The sequence below is a fragment of the Chrysochloris asiatica genome, unplaced genomic scaffold (assembly GCF_000296735.1).
Source record: "Chrysochloris asiatica unplaced genomic scaffold, ChrAsi1.0 scaffold00029, whole genome shotgun sequence".
NCBI lineage: Eukaryota > Metazoa > Chordata > Mammalia > Afrosoricida > Chrysochloridae > Chrysochloris > Chrysochloris asiatica.
The window spans coordinates 13,550,144-13,567,260 of NW_006408547.1; the positions used below are offsets into that span (position 1 = coordinate 13,550,144).

At 39.5% G+C, this 17,117-nt stretch overlaps 1 protein-coding gene across 1 annotated transcript in view; it reads right to left on the minus strand.

Moving 5' to 3' along the window:
• The window catches only part of FAM155A (family with sequence similarity 155, member A), a 976,131-nt gene that overhangs the window by 509,091 nt on the left and 449,923 nt on the right, over window positions 1-17,117 (minus strand). The window lies entirely within an intron of this gene.

A 17,117-nucleotide genomic window follows, 5' to 3' on the forward strand; every position in this document is an offset into this window, starting at 1 on the left:
AGGAAACAGCAATTTAAAGTTCATATAAAGATCAAGCATTCCAAAAAGTAAATTTATCAGAAAGCTTCCTTCTTCTAAAATGAGTCACATAATTGAAGTGTGTCAATGCAATAATCGCAGAGCACTTTAAATTATGAAAAACCATTGCAAGAAAATTGTCAAATAACAATTTGCTAACATAAAGGAGGTGGTCTGGCATAAGCTTTTAGCTAAGTGGACCTTGGATCTTCAAAGACACCCTGTGGGGCATCTAAAGAAAATAACATTTTGACTTCATGAAACCATTTAGTCAGAAATGCTTGACATTCATAGCGCCATGTTAATGTGCTCTGTAGTCTCGGTTCACGTTTCCCTATCCCAGCAGACTTTAACCATACGTGAGAATACATGTGTTAAATAGCTAAGATGAAGAAGCTATAGCAGTTTTCTTCCTCTAGAAAAACACTGAAATGACCTCTCAAAGGCAAAATGGAAATATGAACAATTTCCAAAGTAAAAATTCATTTTTTTTTCCTAAGTCATTTTCACTGTTCAGTTCAGTGTTTTGAGCTCAATGACCAGAATGCTAACAGGACCAACAAGCAGCATTGACCCCTTAAGTGATGTCTGTTTCTATAATTGTCTTTATGTTGTTGTTGTGGTTAAGTGCCATCATGCTGATTGTGACTCATCACAACCCTTGTATAAGGTCTCCGAGGAGCACTTGGTGAGTTTGAACCACCGACCTTGCAGTTCAAACAGACCTTACGGTCCAGTTCTGATCCTACAGCACCACACCAGGACTCCTTTACGTAAAACTTGTATTTACTTCCTAGACCCTGTGTGGAACCTGTTACTGACAATTCATTGTTGGTCACAGGACTTTACTCCTTGCCTTAGAGGTAACAGAACTGGGAAACAATGTTGGTTCAGAAGCAGAAAAGAGACTTATTCATTTAAAGACCAATAACAGAATATCTGCTCTGTGTGAGGAGCTGGAGATAAAGGTCAACAAAATGGAGATCACAGTCCACTGGAGAACATCGACTATTAAATTTAGTCACACACACGGAGTCCCCCAGATAACGATGCACACAGTGAAACACTCAGCTCTACACCGAAAGGTTAGAGGTCCCTGTGCATCCCAAGGCACCTCAGAAGAAAGATCTAGATGTAGACTATATCCAAAATATCAGCCATGGAAAAACCTACAGAGAAGAATTCTACCCGGCAACATATGACGCAGCCATGAGGTGGGGTTGACAAGATGGCAATTGTTTTTGTTTGTTTTTTTTCAATGAACTTACTGTGGTAAACTGTGCTGCCTGTTCTAAAAGAAAAACAGAGTTATATGGGAAAGCATGGGAACCTGGTGGCGCTGTAGGATAGACATGGCACTGCTAACCACAAGGTTGGTAGTTCAAATCCACCAGCCATTTGTGGGAGAAAGATGACACTTTCTACTCCCTTAAAAATCTACTGTCTCAGAAGCCCTATACATGGTGGCTATGAGTCAGAACTGACTTCATGGGCATGTGTTTGGTTTTAGGTTTGATGGCAGAGGCTGGCAAGTTGGCTGAATTTAAGTCAGAAAGGAGAAGGGAGGAAGCCGGGAAATTTTTCTGGAAGAAGTGAGGTTGTATTTGAGACCAGAAGCCTGGGTAAAGACAGAGCTGATGAAGGTGTTGGAGGGAGAGGAAGCATTTCCAAGCAAGGACCAGCATGGCCCGAAGGTATGACCAAGTAACAAGTGTGATTTCCCAACTGAAATGTGGCCAGTGTGACCGAAGCATGGGGACAGGACTCAGAATGGGATCAGATGTGGTGGTCCAGGGACAACAAATGTTGAGAACTGCGAAAGAAAACCAGTTAGCAACTACTGTGGTGTGGCATTATAGGATAAACACTGGACTGCTAACCACAAGGTCAGCAATTCAAACCCACCAGCTGCTCCACATAAACCCTATACCGGGTTGCTATGAGTCAGAAGGGACTTAACAAGACTTAACAACAACAATCTAAGCAAAGGAGTTGTTCTGGGTACACTATCTCCTCTCTAAGCTCTAAACCACTGGAATGGATCTAGCAGTGAAAATGCTACTTTTCCATTAGACCATGGCATCCTCCCTCCCTTTAGCAAAGTCTTTTTAGAGAGAATAATGTTGCATCTTGCAGCCTTGTTTCTCTTCACTAAACAAAGCCAACCAGACACACACACACACACACACACACACAGAACCTAGTTATTTCTTCACTTGGAGCGCTCAAAATCTTTGGGTCAAACATCCAAGAACAGAAGGCTAGAAACTCATTCTTTCCAGTTTGCTTATAGCCAGCAAGTCAGTAACTCCTGTAACCTCCCACTTGGCCTCTCACATCCTCGGGCCACTGGGCAGTGAATTCCACTGCAGATTTAGCCTGTCCTGCTGCTTTCTAGACAACTTATGTAAAGAGAGGGCTGCCACTTGGCCTCAGTCCTCCAGGCAAGAGGAGTGGACAGAACGAAGAAACACACTCTCCTACAGTTTCCCAGGCTTTCCTAGTGGCAGGTTTGCCCAGAAACCTCTAACATGGTTTATCTTAATTGACCTCTTGGATGATACGTATCCGGAATACAATGGAATGAATTATTTCATTTTAAACTAGGATTAGCTCTCTTAAATACTGCATTGATTTGTACATTCATGTTCTATATTGACCCTTTTATTTGTGGTTCCAGGGAGCAGAAAAAGTCTAGCTACAATGTCAGTCAATAAAACATTACTGAAAGGCAAGTTTATTTATTTCATTGTTGTTGCTTTTCTTTCTCTACCCCACCATTAGCTAGATTCCCTCAAACTAGCAAACTTGACTCTCTATACCCAAACCAAACCCCATTCCTTGGAATCCATTCTGACTCATAGAATCCAGTAGGACAGATTAGAACTGCTCCCACAGTTTTCACAACAGTAAAATCTTTGTAGGCACAGAATACCATAGCTTTCTCCTATGAAGCAGCTGAGTGGATTCAAGCTGAGGACTTTTCGGTTAGAAGCTAAGTGCTTAACCATCATGCTCCCAGGGCCCTTCATTCCCTGACTATGTCTAAATAAACTGATATTGAATTAAAGAATACATGAAATCTCACAGATGAAGCATATGACCAAAATTATCTTCTAGTAAAAAATAGAAATGAGACAGATTCTATTGAAGGAAACATATTACTGGTGGAAAGGGGTGACTTTGGATACTTAATCAGCAGAGCTAAAAGCTTTGTAGGACTTGCATGTTGCTATTGTTGTCATTAAGTGTCTTCAAGTTGGTTCCAACACACAGTGACACTGTATAGGGTTTCCAAGGAGTGGCTGGTGAGCTTGAACTGCCCACTTTGCAGTCCGGCACTTTAACCCACAGCACCACACAATGCTGAGAAGAGGTTATCCTAAAAAAAAGAAGTGTCCTGAGCATTCCTGAACCTGAATTGTAACCTGTTTCTTCCATAATAGAGAGCACGGTGGGTCCATTCAATAAGCACTAGACTGTGAACCACAGCATCCTCGGTTCCCGCAAAGATTAAAATCTCAGAAACACTATACAGGGTTGCTGTGAGTTGGAATATACTTAAAGGCACTTAACAATAACAATATCTTCCCTGATAAACCCAGTAACTGTGATCATGGTCCGTGAGGTCTATGTGGCCATCGAGATGACTTGTCGATTTCCGCTGACAAGGAGAGAAGGTTGGGGGAGGATGGTGAGTACCACAGCTGGATAAAACCAGGAGGAGGGAGACAAGTCTGACCCCACCTCATTAGCTCACAATGCTAGCTGTGATTCATCTCCTTGAGTTATCTGAAGTTCTAGAAATGACTGAAACCTCATGTTAAATATTCTAAAGACATTATGCTTTTATACATTACTGAGATGAGTTACAGTTACAACCTTTTTTGCCAAAATGTATTTTTCACATTGTATCTCCCGCTCAGAAACTTCTCTAACCCGATATTTCAGATTCCTAAAATATTATCAAAGGCTGTGTCTTTGGAATTAATTAATTACTTCAAATTTTATTTTAAAACTATATGTATATATTATACCAAGGTATTGATATATCAGAATCAAAGATAAGAATGTACCTGAGACAGTCTGCCACAACCTCTTTAGATAACTGCTCTTTGTTGTTAAGTGCCATTGAGTTGGTTCAGGCTCATAATGACCCTATGCTCACCAGAACAAAGCAACGCCCACTCCTGTACCATCCTCACAATCATTGTCACTGACCATTGTTACACTTGAGCCCACTGCTGCACCCTCTGTGCCAATCCATCTCACTGGGAGGCTTCGTTTTTTCCTGACCCTTATCTTGTTATTGTTGTTGTTAACTGCTACGGAGTCAGTTCCAACTCACAGAGACCCTATAGGGTTTCCAAGGAGTGGCTGGTGAGTATGAACCGCCGACCTTGTGGTTCAAACCAAGCTTGCGGTCCAGTGCTTTATCCCACAGCGTCACACCAGACTTCTAACCGAAAAGTCCTCAGCTTAAACCCACTCAGCTACTTCATAGGAGAAAGCTATGGTATTCTGTGCCTACAAAGATTTTACTGCTGTGAAAACTGTACTTTAATGTGTGTCTTCGTGTGTCTTCCTGGTGAATCGTCCAGTTAATTCATCACTAGTTCTGGTGCTTACCACCCTCCTAAGCCTTACGCTTTCTCTGAATCCAGGCCTTGGGCTAAGTACTCATCTGAATTGCTAGAGCATCGATTGCTTGATTAATGATTGACTGGCTGTGAACCCATCTATCATTACTGTAATAATGAAAACAGTCATGTAAAGAAGTCTTGAGATTTTAAACGATTTTTAATACATAAAATAATCTGTTGCTTAGTTATTTATCCTATTCATATAATGTTGGGGATAACTTTTTACTCTTGTCTCCTTTTCTATAGTAACAGTCCCAGTGTGACATTGCAGGGAAATGCACTGGACTGCAAGGTCAGTTTGAACCTCAAGGTGGGTAGTTTAAACCCATCAGCTGCTTCATGGAAACGCTATACAGGGTTGCTATGAGTAGGAACTGATTCAACAGCACTTAACAACAACACCATAATAGTTTGGAGTCCTGGTGTGGTGCTGTAGGATAAGCACTGGGCTGCTAATTGCAAGGTTAATGGTTGAAACCCACCAGCGACTCTCAGAAACCCTGTACAAGGTAGCTATGAGTTGGAGTCGACTTGACAGCAGTGAACAATAGAGTAATAGTCTAGATCACCCCAACCTTATATACTTGTTCACCACAACCTCTATCCCGGATGTTTTCCTCATTTTTCAAAAGTCACTACCTTGGTTCAGCCCCTTCGTAATATACCGGCTTGAAAACTAAAAGGACTTTTCAAATTCAGAATGTCCTGTAAATAAGAGACTAATTTTCTTCAGCTTTGTTGTTGTTGTTAAGTGCCGTCAAGTCGATTCCAACCCATAGCAACCCTTCACCCACCAACCTTGCAATTCAAAGGGACTTGCAGTATGACTCATTAACCCACACCAGGACTCCTCAGATAGTGGTCTTTTAATCAAAAATGTGAAGTTCTGCTGTCTCAAAGAAGAAGGCGCCCTGGTTGTATTTGGCTGCTAACCAAAAGGTTAGCAATTGTAACCCACCCGCAGCGCTGCAGGAGAAAAGAGCTGGTGGTCTGTTCCTGCAGAAACTACAGGCTGAATGCTGTGGGTTAATGGGCTGGACTGCAAAGTCAGTGTGAATTGCAAGGTCAGTACTTCAAGCTCATGAGTCACTTCTCAGAAACCCCATCCAGGGTCGCTATAAGTAGGAACAGACACAGTGGCACTTAACAACAACAACATAGAGTAATTATGAGTCAGAATCAAATGGAAAGCAAACAGCACCAAAAAGAGTTAGACCAATAAGGGGAAGTTAACGGCAGTGAGAGTTAGACTTAACGTTGGAAAGATCTTTCTAATTAGTAGAGTTACTGAGGAGGTCACCAGATGCCACACTGGAAGTATGTGTGCAAAAGTAATATGACGATTTACTAGGGAACTTGTATAAAAAAAGTCAGAATGTGACAAAGGTTGAAATTTATGGTTCTAAATCATTTAATGATCAGTAATTCCAGTTTAGTTGTAGATTCAAAAGATAGAAGAAAAAATTCATTTTTTTTGCCCTCGAATCCAAGGTATCCAGCAACTTTTTAATCAAGATGTAGTTCATTATCTACTGGCATTTTGTGTTTTTGGTATTAATGCTTTTTTTTTTTTTTCCTTCCAGCCTGTCTTCTTAGCCTTATTTCTAATTTCTCTCTGCACATGACTGTATACATCTTGTCTTAGTGTTCCTGTATGTGCTGCTTGTAACTTTGTTTCCCCTGTACCTAATGTGTCCTTTGCCATTATTCTTCAATTATTTTCTCTGCCTTCCCTTCCCAGTTTTTAAATCTTATCAGCTTTGAAGAGTTTCAAGTTCCATACACACCTAAGAGCTTCCTCTGACATCCCATGCTTATTTCCACTCCATCTGCAAACTGTTTGGGATCAAACTTAGGCACTTCCTATGTTATCTCTTCTAGGGATAACTGCTTTTATTAGTCATTTGAAATTTGTATTACCACAATAATCAATTTATATCTTATTATGTCAGCTTCTCTATGCTCTTAGAGGCAATAATCATGCCTTTGTCCTCTAGGAAATGGATACTCAGTAATTTCAAAAAGTTAAAAAAAAAAAAAGTCATGTCTTCAAGCCCTGGCATTGTATTCAGGTTAAATATGACTGAGATATCTGCTTTCATTAAATGCCATTTATGTATCTGAAGGTCAGTAAGTAAGTATGTGGAGTCTTGGTATGACCCTGGAGGATGAACACTGGATTGCTAACGACAAGGACAGTGGTTCAAACCACCAGCTGCTCCTCGGAAGCCCTATACAGGGTATCTGTGAATTGGGACTGTTATGACTACACTTAACAACAACAATATAAGTACGGAAAGCTGCATTTCTTTTATTGGGCACAGTAATACAATGACTACAATAATTATGTATTATGCCCCTACTATTATGTTCCCAGCGTGGCGCTGTGGTTCAAACTCACCAGCTGCTCCTGAGAAACCCTATACAGGGTCGCTTTGAGTATGAACTGACTTGAAATCACTTAACAAGAACATTGTTAGCTGATAGAATTGTGGGTAGAGGAAGTGTTGACTATCATTCTTACAGCCATAACCTGAGAACCTGTTCATATGTTTTCTGCATTTCTATTTTTACCTTAAGGAGCTCTGGTAGCATAGTGGTTACAAATCGGGCTGTAAACCTCAAGGTCAGCAGTTCAAAACTACCAGCTGTTACGCCGGGAGAAAGATGAGGCTTTCTGCTCCCGTAAAGATTTACAGCCTTGGAAACCCTGTACAGGATCGCTATGAGTCGGAATGGACTCCACGGCACACACACACACACACACACACACGGAGTCCTGGTGTGGTGCTATGGGTTAATGTGCCAGACTACAAAGTCATTTGAACCAGAGGGTTACCAGTTCAAGCTCACTAGTCGCTCCTCGGAAACCCCGTGCAGGGTCAGTACGAGTCGGAACCGACTACAGGGCACATAACCAACCAGCCATTTTTACCTTAAGTCTACAACTCTCAACATTAATGTTGAAATTTAAAAGTAACTCTTAGAAGCCTGCTGTTTTCTTAAACATTTCTCTCTCCCTTAATACCAAGGTGTTTCTTTTATGCTATTTATTTCTGTTAATGTAATAACAGATGTCTAAGAAGGTGACCTATGGCACGAAAACGCTCAGATCTACACTTCTCAGGGTTTCTCTAGTCATTAAATTTTCTTACCTGAGTAAGTGGAAGTTAACAAAGGAACCTGAATCTATATAAACTTTCTTTGTAATTAGAAGGTAAGAAAATAGCAGGAAATATTGTTGTTAAAGTTTAATATGTGTTCTATTTAATACGTTAAGTAAAATTAAACAATATGCAACTAAAATTCCCTGATAGGACTGCATCACCTCTAGAGACATGCTAAAAGAAAAGGCATTTTTAAATCTTAGATAAACTGCACCCATCTCATCAAATCTGGAGAGTTAGACATCAGATCCTAAGCTATATCAATTACTTTACTTATGGATAAAACATATAAACATAAGGCTGAATAAAACAGAAGCATTATTGCTCTATATGCAATAAATAAATAAACATAAGACTAATATGTGAGCAGTAAATATACTTTATGTTTACAATGAGTCTCAAAATATGACTGCATTTATTGAATTTAATTAATACACTGGAAAATTTATGCATTGTTGTTTTTAAATTTGCATTAGCAAATTTAAAAACAGGTCAGAAAATATGTTTTAATGGATCATTTAATGGAATTTCATTCTCTCTGGAATCAATTTATTGATTTTAAATGCTCTGCTAAAAGAAACCTTGGAAACCCTACAAAGGAAGGCTATGAATTGGAACCAACTTAACAAGAAATTGAAACCCAGTACTTAGGTTATGAGGGAATGTGTTCCCAGTTGTGTCGTTAAGAATTTTTAGGTCAGTAGGAAGAGGTGGTTCAAGCTCACCAGCTGCTCCTTGGAAACCCTACAGAGGGTTGCTATGGGTTGGAATCGACTTGATCACACTTAGCAACAAAAACAGGAAGAGGAACATATGGTTTGTTTTTAACCTTACTTTAGTTCATGAAAAGACTGATTGAGAAGCTACATTACATATGCAGGAAGTGAAGGTGATTTTTAACATGAATGTGCTGCAAGTTGTTGGTGGTGGTGGTAGTGTGCCGTGGAGTCGGTTCTGACTCATAAGAGACCCTGTATAGGGTTTCAGAGCATGTAAACCTTTCTACAGGAGAAGAAAGCCTCATTTTCCTCCTGCTGAATGGCTGGTAGTTTCGAACTGCTGACCTTGAGGTTAGCAGACAGATTCATAAGCACTATGCTACCAAAGCTCCTTTTGCGGTTGGTAAAATCATTTCTGGAGAGGGCAAATTTCATTTATCATGCTTCTGAAAGTCTGTTCTCTTCTGAGACTCCCATTCCACGTCTTCAATTCATAATTTTTCCTGCTCTGGTTTTTGTGGCAAATCACCCAAATTGTAAAAATTCAGATCTGTTTCTGTTTCACTTCATTGATTGTGACAGGCAAGGAGAACTGGTTGGAATTGGTTAGAAGTTCTTGTATAAAGAGAAAGTAGGAACTTTCCATACACGGGATGTTCATAACTCGGGAACTGCCTGTATTCCTATGATATTTAAATATAGTGTATAATATTAAGTATTAACACAAGGGAAGACAGGAGTAAGATAAATAAACAAACAAGCAGGTAAATATTAGCATATAAGAAGTGTAACATATTGAATCAATTTCCTGTCAGATATTAACACTTTTTTTATTAAAACAGTAAAAAAAACTAGTAACTACTAAAACGAAATATTCACTGACCCTTCCTGAATTGCACTCAAGGTTTAATTGCTCAGTTCTCATAAATGCAAAATGATGTTTTCAACAACATCAATATTTAGCAAATACAAAGAAACAGATTTTTAGAGAAACTTCTACCTAATGTTTAAAGATGAGAAGCACTCCCTTCCTTATAAAAGTAAGGAAAGCTTTTCATAAAATCTTTTATAAATCTGGTTTATGGCATGTCAGAAATCCCACTGTAACTAAGGTACTTCATTTTTCAAATAATAAGGTTTTGTTGAGCAATCATCAGTAACCATGTCCCATGACACTCACAGCTAACTGCAAGGTTGGAGGTTTAAACCTACCCAGCAGTGTCTTGGTAGATCTAAGCCTGAAAACTTAGCCATTGAACATCATATGGAACACAGTTCTGCCTGACACACACTGGTGTTGTTGTTGTTAAGTGCCTTTGAGTTGATTCTGACGCATACAGGGATCCCTATACAGGGTTTCCAAGGTTGTCTGTCTTTGTGGGAAGAGAAAACTGCATCTTTCTGCCAAACCCTGTGTTTCCACAGTCTAGTGCTTACCCTTAACTGGTCTTCTTTATAGGCATATCAATGCTATCCAATAGCAGTCAGCATTGTACTTCAAAATAGATCCTAAAATACTCTTTTTGACAATGAATTCCTTTTCAATTTGCCATTACTCGCATAATAAATCCGATGTTTGTTTGGCTGCATATGGCCAACACCAGTTCATTTTAGCACATTTGTTGTTACATGCTGTGGAGTTGGTTCTGGCCCAGAGAAATCCTGTTTAGGGTTTCTGAGGGTCAGCTGGTAAATGTGAACTGCTGACCTTGCTCACCGGGACTCCTTTCAGCTCACTAATGTGTAGGATATCAATCTTCATGTGCTCCATTTTATTTTTGTTAAATCCCAATTTTCATATTTCATACATTCCACATTCCAATTAAGAACTGGATATACACTTCATTAAGAAGACAAGAAAAACGGAAAAGGTCAAAATGAATGTCAGAAGAGACACTGAAACTTGCTTTCCAGCATAGAGATGCTGAAGCAAATGGAAGAAATGAATAAGAGCTGAACAGAAAATTTCAAAGATCAGCTCGAGAAGATAAAGTCAAATATTACAATAAAATGTGCAAAGATCTGGAATCAGAAAACCAAAAAGGAAGAACACGTTCAGCATTTCTCAAGCTGGGGGAATGGAAGAAAAAAATTCAAGCCTCGAATTTCGTTATTCAAGCCTCGAATATTCTCTGGGAAAATTAGTGAATGATGCAGAAAGCATCAAAAGAAGAAGGAAGTAATATAGAGTCACTGTATGAAAATGAAATGGTTGATGTTCAACCATTTCAAGAGGTAGCAGTTGATCAAGAGCCAATAATACTAAAGGAGGAAGACGAAGGTGTACTGAAGGAATTGGCATAGAACAAGGAACCAAGAACTGATGGAAAAAAATTGAATCCTTTCAAGAAAGTGAGGCGGCATAGGAGGCACTCACTCATCTCTGCCAAGAAATTTGGAAGACAACTATCTGGCCGACTGCTTGGAAGAGATCCATATTTGTGCCCATTCCAAAGAAAGGTGACCCAATGGAATGCGGAAATCATCGGACAATCTCTTTGATATCCCGCGCAAGTAAAGTTTTACTAAAGGTAATACAGAAATGGCTGCAAGCATGCACTGACAAAGAACTTCCAGAGGTTCAAGCCGGATTCAGAAGAGGCCGTGGGATGATCCCTTGGACATCACTGCTGATGTCCAGGGGATCTTGGCTGAAAGCAGTGAATATCAGAAAGATATTTACCTGTGCTTTATTGACTATGCAAAGGCTTTTGATTGTGTGGATCTTGACAAGCTATGGACAACATTCCAGAACACTTATTTGTACTCATGAGGAATCTGTACATGGACCAAGAGGCAGTTGTTCGAATAGAACATGGGGACACTAAATGGTTTAAAGTGAAATAAGGTGTGTGACAGGGTTTTATTCTTTCACCATACTTATTCAACCTGTATGCTGAGCAAATTATCCGAGAAGCTGGGTTGCATGAAGAAAAACGCGGCATCAGGATGGGAGGAAGACTCATTAACAACTTGCAATATGCAGATGATACAACCTTGTTTGCAGAAAGTAAAGAGGACTTAAAATATTTACCGATGAAGATCAAATAGCAAACCCTTCAGATGGACTGCATCTCAATGTAAAGAAAACAAAAGTTTTCACCACTGGGCCAATAAACAACATTCTTGTCAATGGAGAAAAGATTGAAGTTGTCAAGGACTTCATTCTTCTAGGTCTACTATCAACACTTACGGAAGCAGCAGACAAGAAATAAAAGAAAATATTGAATTTAGCAAATCGGCTGCACAAGACCTTTATAAAGTGTTGAAGAGAAAAGATGGCAGTGTGAGGACTAAGGCACACCTGACCCAAGCCATGGTATTTTCAATAGTTTTATATGTATACTAGACAGTGAATAAGGAAGACCGTAGAAGAATTGATGCTTTTGAGTTACGGTGTTGGAGGAAAATAATGAAAATGCCATGGGCTTCCAAAAGAACCAACAGATCTGTGTTGGAAAAGTGTAGCCAGAGGGCTCCTTGGAAGCCAGGAAGGCCAAACGTCGTCTCTCATACTTCAAATATATTGCCAGAAGGAACCAGTCCCTGGAGAAGGATCTCATGGTTGGTAAGATGGAGGATCAGAGAAAAAGAGGAAGACCATTGATGGACTCAAGCATGAAAACAATAGTGAGGTTGGCCCAGGATAGACCAGTGCTTCGTTCTGCTGTGCATAGGGTTGCTATGAGTTGGTACTAACTCGATGGCACCTAACAACAACAACAAACATTCCAATTATTAATGGATATTTGTAGCTGTTTCTCCTCATTTTGAATTGAGCCCCATCAGCAACTGAAACTCTTGAAAGCTTGACTGCATTTATGTCATTAAGGTCAAGGCTATGATGAGCAGGCACACAGGTTGGGGTTATTTGGAACTGACTCCATGGCATAAAAGGAAATTGTAATTGATGTACTAACTAAAAAGTTAGGAAAGTTATGCCAAATGGAGGCTCCTTCCTCTCTATTTATTTTAAAGTATTTTATATCTACCACTCTTGATATTATATGCACTGGGAATTACACTCTAATAAAACTGTATCTACATTTAAGCTAAGATTTATAGAGTACTTATTATGTCCCAGGAATTATGCATTACATATGTAATTTCAGTTTCAGACAATCTTATAATTGCTTCTGAAGTTAATATTATGGTTTACTGTTGTTATTGTTAAGTGCTATCAAGTTGGTTTTGACTCATAATGATCCTGTATAGAGTTTCCAAGGAACAGCTGGTAAGCTTGACCCACCAGTGCTGTGGTTCAAATTGACCTTGTGATCCAGTGCCATATGTTGTTGTTATGTGCTGTGGAGTCAGTTCTGACTCATAGCAACCCTGTACAAAGTTTCCGAGGCTATAAATCTTTATGGGAGCAAAAAGCCTCATCTTTCTCTTGTGGAACAGTTGGTGGTTTTGAACAGCTGACCTTGTGGTTCACAGCTCGATTCATAACCACTACGCTACCAGAGCTCCATAGATTACCATTATTTGAAATTTATTTACAAATTATCATTGGTTAGTTTCAACTCATAGCAACCCTGTATAGGGCTTCCAAGGAACAGCTGCTGAGCTTGAACCACCAACTTTGTGGTTTAAAGTGACCCTGTGGTTTAGTGCATTATCTTAAAGTGCCACAGAGATTAACATTCTTTGAAATGTATCTACAAATTATCACAGGTGAATTGTCATATCAATAAAACATCACCAGTCAAAATATTCATTGTTTTATTTGACATTTGAATTAATATAAGTACAAAAATTAATTAAGTTTCATTTAGTGTGTTATGTATTGGGCTGCTAACTGCTAGATCAGCAGTACGAATGCAGGAGAAAGATGAGGGTCTGTACTCCTATAAAGATTAAAGTCTAGGAAACCCTATACAGGGCTGTCATGAGCAGGACCCGACTCAACATCCTCAAGCCCCTAGCTAGCGCTGTCAACCCTCATGACTGTTACCTGAAAAGTCAGAGGTTTGCATCCATCCAGCAGTGCTTCAGAAGAAAGACCTGGTGATCTATGTTTGAAAAATCCACTGTTGAAAACTGTAAGGAGCACAATTGTATTCTGACACACAAGGGGTCACCAGGAGTTGAAATCCACTCAATAGCATTTTTTATTGTCATATTAATAGAAAGTCACTAAAATTATGTTAAATAGAAGCTAATGATAAGAACCAGGAGCTCTGGTAGTGTAGTGGATACGAATCGGGCTGCGAACTGCAAAGTCAGCAGTTCGAAACTACCAGCTGCTCTGGGGGAGAAAGATAATGCTTTCTGTTCCAGTAAATATTTACAGCCTCGGAAACCCTGTGCAGGGTCGCTATGGGTCAGAACCGACTTGACAGCACTTAATAACAACAACAATTATAAGAAGGAACCTTGGTGACACAGTGGTTAAAGTGCTCAGGTGTTAATCAAAATGCCAGTAGTTTGAACCTATCAACTGCTCTGTGGGAGACAGATTCGGAAGTCTGTTTCCATAAATGTTATAGCTCTGGAAGCCCTATAGGGTAGTTCTGACCTACAGGATTGATGGCAGTAGGTGGTTATTTTCAGTTATAAGAAGGACCGCACAGTTTTGAAGAGCAATTTTACGATCTGCTTCCATATTTTGTCACTTGGGGTTTAGTTTACACCCAATACTATAACTGATTCTATCTTAGTATCTCATGCACAGTAAAATCCATACCCACTTCTAAAGCAGATTATCTGTGAATCTGCAGGTAACTTTGGGCAACACAAAGAATGTGGCCTCTTAGAGCCAGAAAGTTGTCAAATCAATTCTCAACAGATCCCCTCACTTGGTGGCTACATGCCATATGCCTTGAGTCTGAGAATCTCTGAGATCCGTTTGATCATCAGCAAATGGGGAGATACTGGGACTTAATATGGGTGAGAGGGAAAGTGGGTGGCATTACAGAAAGCTCCTGGCATCCTGCGGCAGAGTCTGAGCTGAGCCCGGAGCATAGTTTATGTGCTTAACAGTGTGACGACCGGAGTCCTGGGATCTTGTTTGCATGAAGCTTTATTTTCAGATTCCTGGCGGTACAATGAAAAGCCAGAATACTGTTTATTCTTCTGTCTAGTTCCACTGTATAGGCTAGCAGCCATGGGGGAAAGTCTACATGGAAAGGTATCCTTTTGGTGAAAAAAGACATGAGTCAAAAGAACTGATTCTTCAGTGAGATGGTGAAGAAGGTCAGCACACAGCTGGTTAGTCCTGTACAAAACACACAGTGTCTCTGATTGAGGGAGGATTGAGGCAAGGCAATGCAATTAGTCACTGCGAGGCTTCACAGCAATGGGACCCGGGAGACCTCACCTTTGGCAGAAAAGCAGCAGCAGCAGCAGAGAGGCTCGGAGAGGCTCAAGCAAAAGCCCAGATACAGGAAGGTATCAAAGCAAGGCCTGACCCCTGTCAAACGGAATATTTTATTTATACAAGTTTTAACTTCAGACTTTGAAATGGACTCTTCCGTTTTAATCACCTCTGTTAGGGGCTCGCCATTTACATTGGCTGCCTACAGTTTTATATGGTGTCTGTGTGCGTCTCTCTCCCTTTCCAGCTGCAACTAAGGCATAATGATAAATATCACCATTGCTTAAGTGGAAGGAAGGTCTTTGCCTTGGTAGAATGCACAATCAGGCTGACCTGCAGGGTTGGCACACCAGTGTGCTGACAGAAGAGTGTGGGGAATACTTAAGTAGGGGAGGAAGTCATGTATCTAGGCAGGAAAACCAGAGAGCAGCCCTCTGAACTCTGAGGTAAGCATTGAAGGTTCTGTCTGAGACACAGAAAAGAGTGTAAAGGCTCTAAGCCTAAACTACTTAGGGGCACTACAATTGTAAGATTATTTTTTTTGCTCTCTCTCCTAAATATTGAAGGTAAAAAAGGTTGAGCTATAAACCAATCACTTTAATTTGAGTGATTAGTACAACTCTAATTATACCGCTTGGAAACAAGCGAAATAATCCAGCAGATCTGTTAGCAGACAGTTTAATTATATTGGGATTCACAACCTCTAACAATTAGAATTGGGTGGGGAACAGGATAATATACATTTTTTCATGTAAATTAACACTCTAAATTTTATTTTGAGAGAAGAACATGTTTGATGGTAGTAAAACAAATTTGGGGAGTCCTCTAGAATCCCAAATTCGCTTTGGACATCAATCATTAACTGTGTCTGCGTATTCAACTGTCTTAATGTGTATTAGTGTTCTACCAATGAATAATCAAACATAATTCTGATGATTTGCTCTACAAACCTTCACCACTTCACAATAATAATAATATGGAACAACCTGAGGAAAGCCTACATAAATTAGTTTCAAAATAAGACGAATATTTAAGAACGTATTCAACTTCACTAATTTTAAGCATATTATTCTGTTGTTTCTTGTTAAGGGTCGTTGAGTCAGTTCCAACATGGTTTCCCAGGAGTGGATGGTAGGTTGAACCACTGATCTTGCAGCTAGGAGTCCAGTGCTTATCTTACAATGCCACATCGGGACTCCAACTAAGTGCCAAGGATTAAACCAGGGACCTTGTACATGCCAAACATGTTCTGTACCCCTAAGCTACACCCTAATAAACATATTATCAAATAAATTCTAGCAGAATTATACATATTTAGAATGTTACTTAAATCACAAGTGATTATATGTTATCAAAATAACTTGCTTTTAAAAGATGCTGTTGAATATTTCCATCTCTATATCAACGTTTTATTTAAATTTATTCTAAGATTATATTATATCTTTTTTTAAAATGGAATATACTTTTCTTGTGAAAGCTGTAACTTTTGTAAATGTAAAAATGATTGAAATGGCAAATGAATTTTTAAAATTCTTATGGTACTATCTCACAATGTTAGAATAGATAACATACAAAATTGTTAACGGACGTTATCTTTCGGCAACACATCTTGCAGGATGAAAGGAATATACTAAAAAATAAAGAGAACAAAGTGGTAGCAGTAATGTTCCGACTTACAGCAACCCTCTATAGGGTTTCCAAGGAACGACTGGTAGGCTCGAACCACTGACCTTGCAGTTAGCAGTCCAGTGCTGATTCTACAGCACTACAATGAATAAATAAACAAACAAACAAATAAACAAGCAAATTAATTACTTAATTAAAGAGAACGAAATTTTCCAGGAATATTTTGAAGCCCCTTATACATATAAAACATATAGGCCTGTAGAACCAAAAGTGAGAACAGATAAAGAAAGATATACACATATGTAGACATTGTTGTTGTTAAGAGCCATCTAGTTGGTTCCAACCCATAGTGACCCTGTATAGGATTTCAAAGGAGCGGCTGGTGAGCTTGAGCTGCTGACCTTTATAAATGATAAATATTGCCATTCCTTAAGTGACGGGATGGCACTTAACAACAACATATATAGGTATGTATATATGTATGTATGTGAGTGTGTATATATATGGAGAGATAGAGAGTCCTGGTGTGGCTCTGTGGGCTAATGTGTCAGACTACAAAGTCATTTGAACTGCAAGGATGGTGGTTCAGGCTCACCACAGCTCCTCCCTGGAAACCCTATACAGG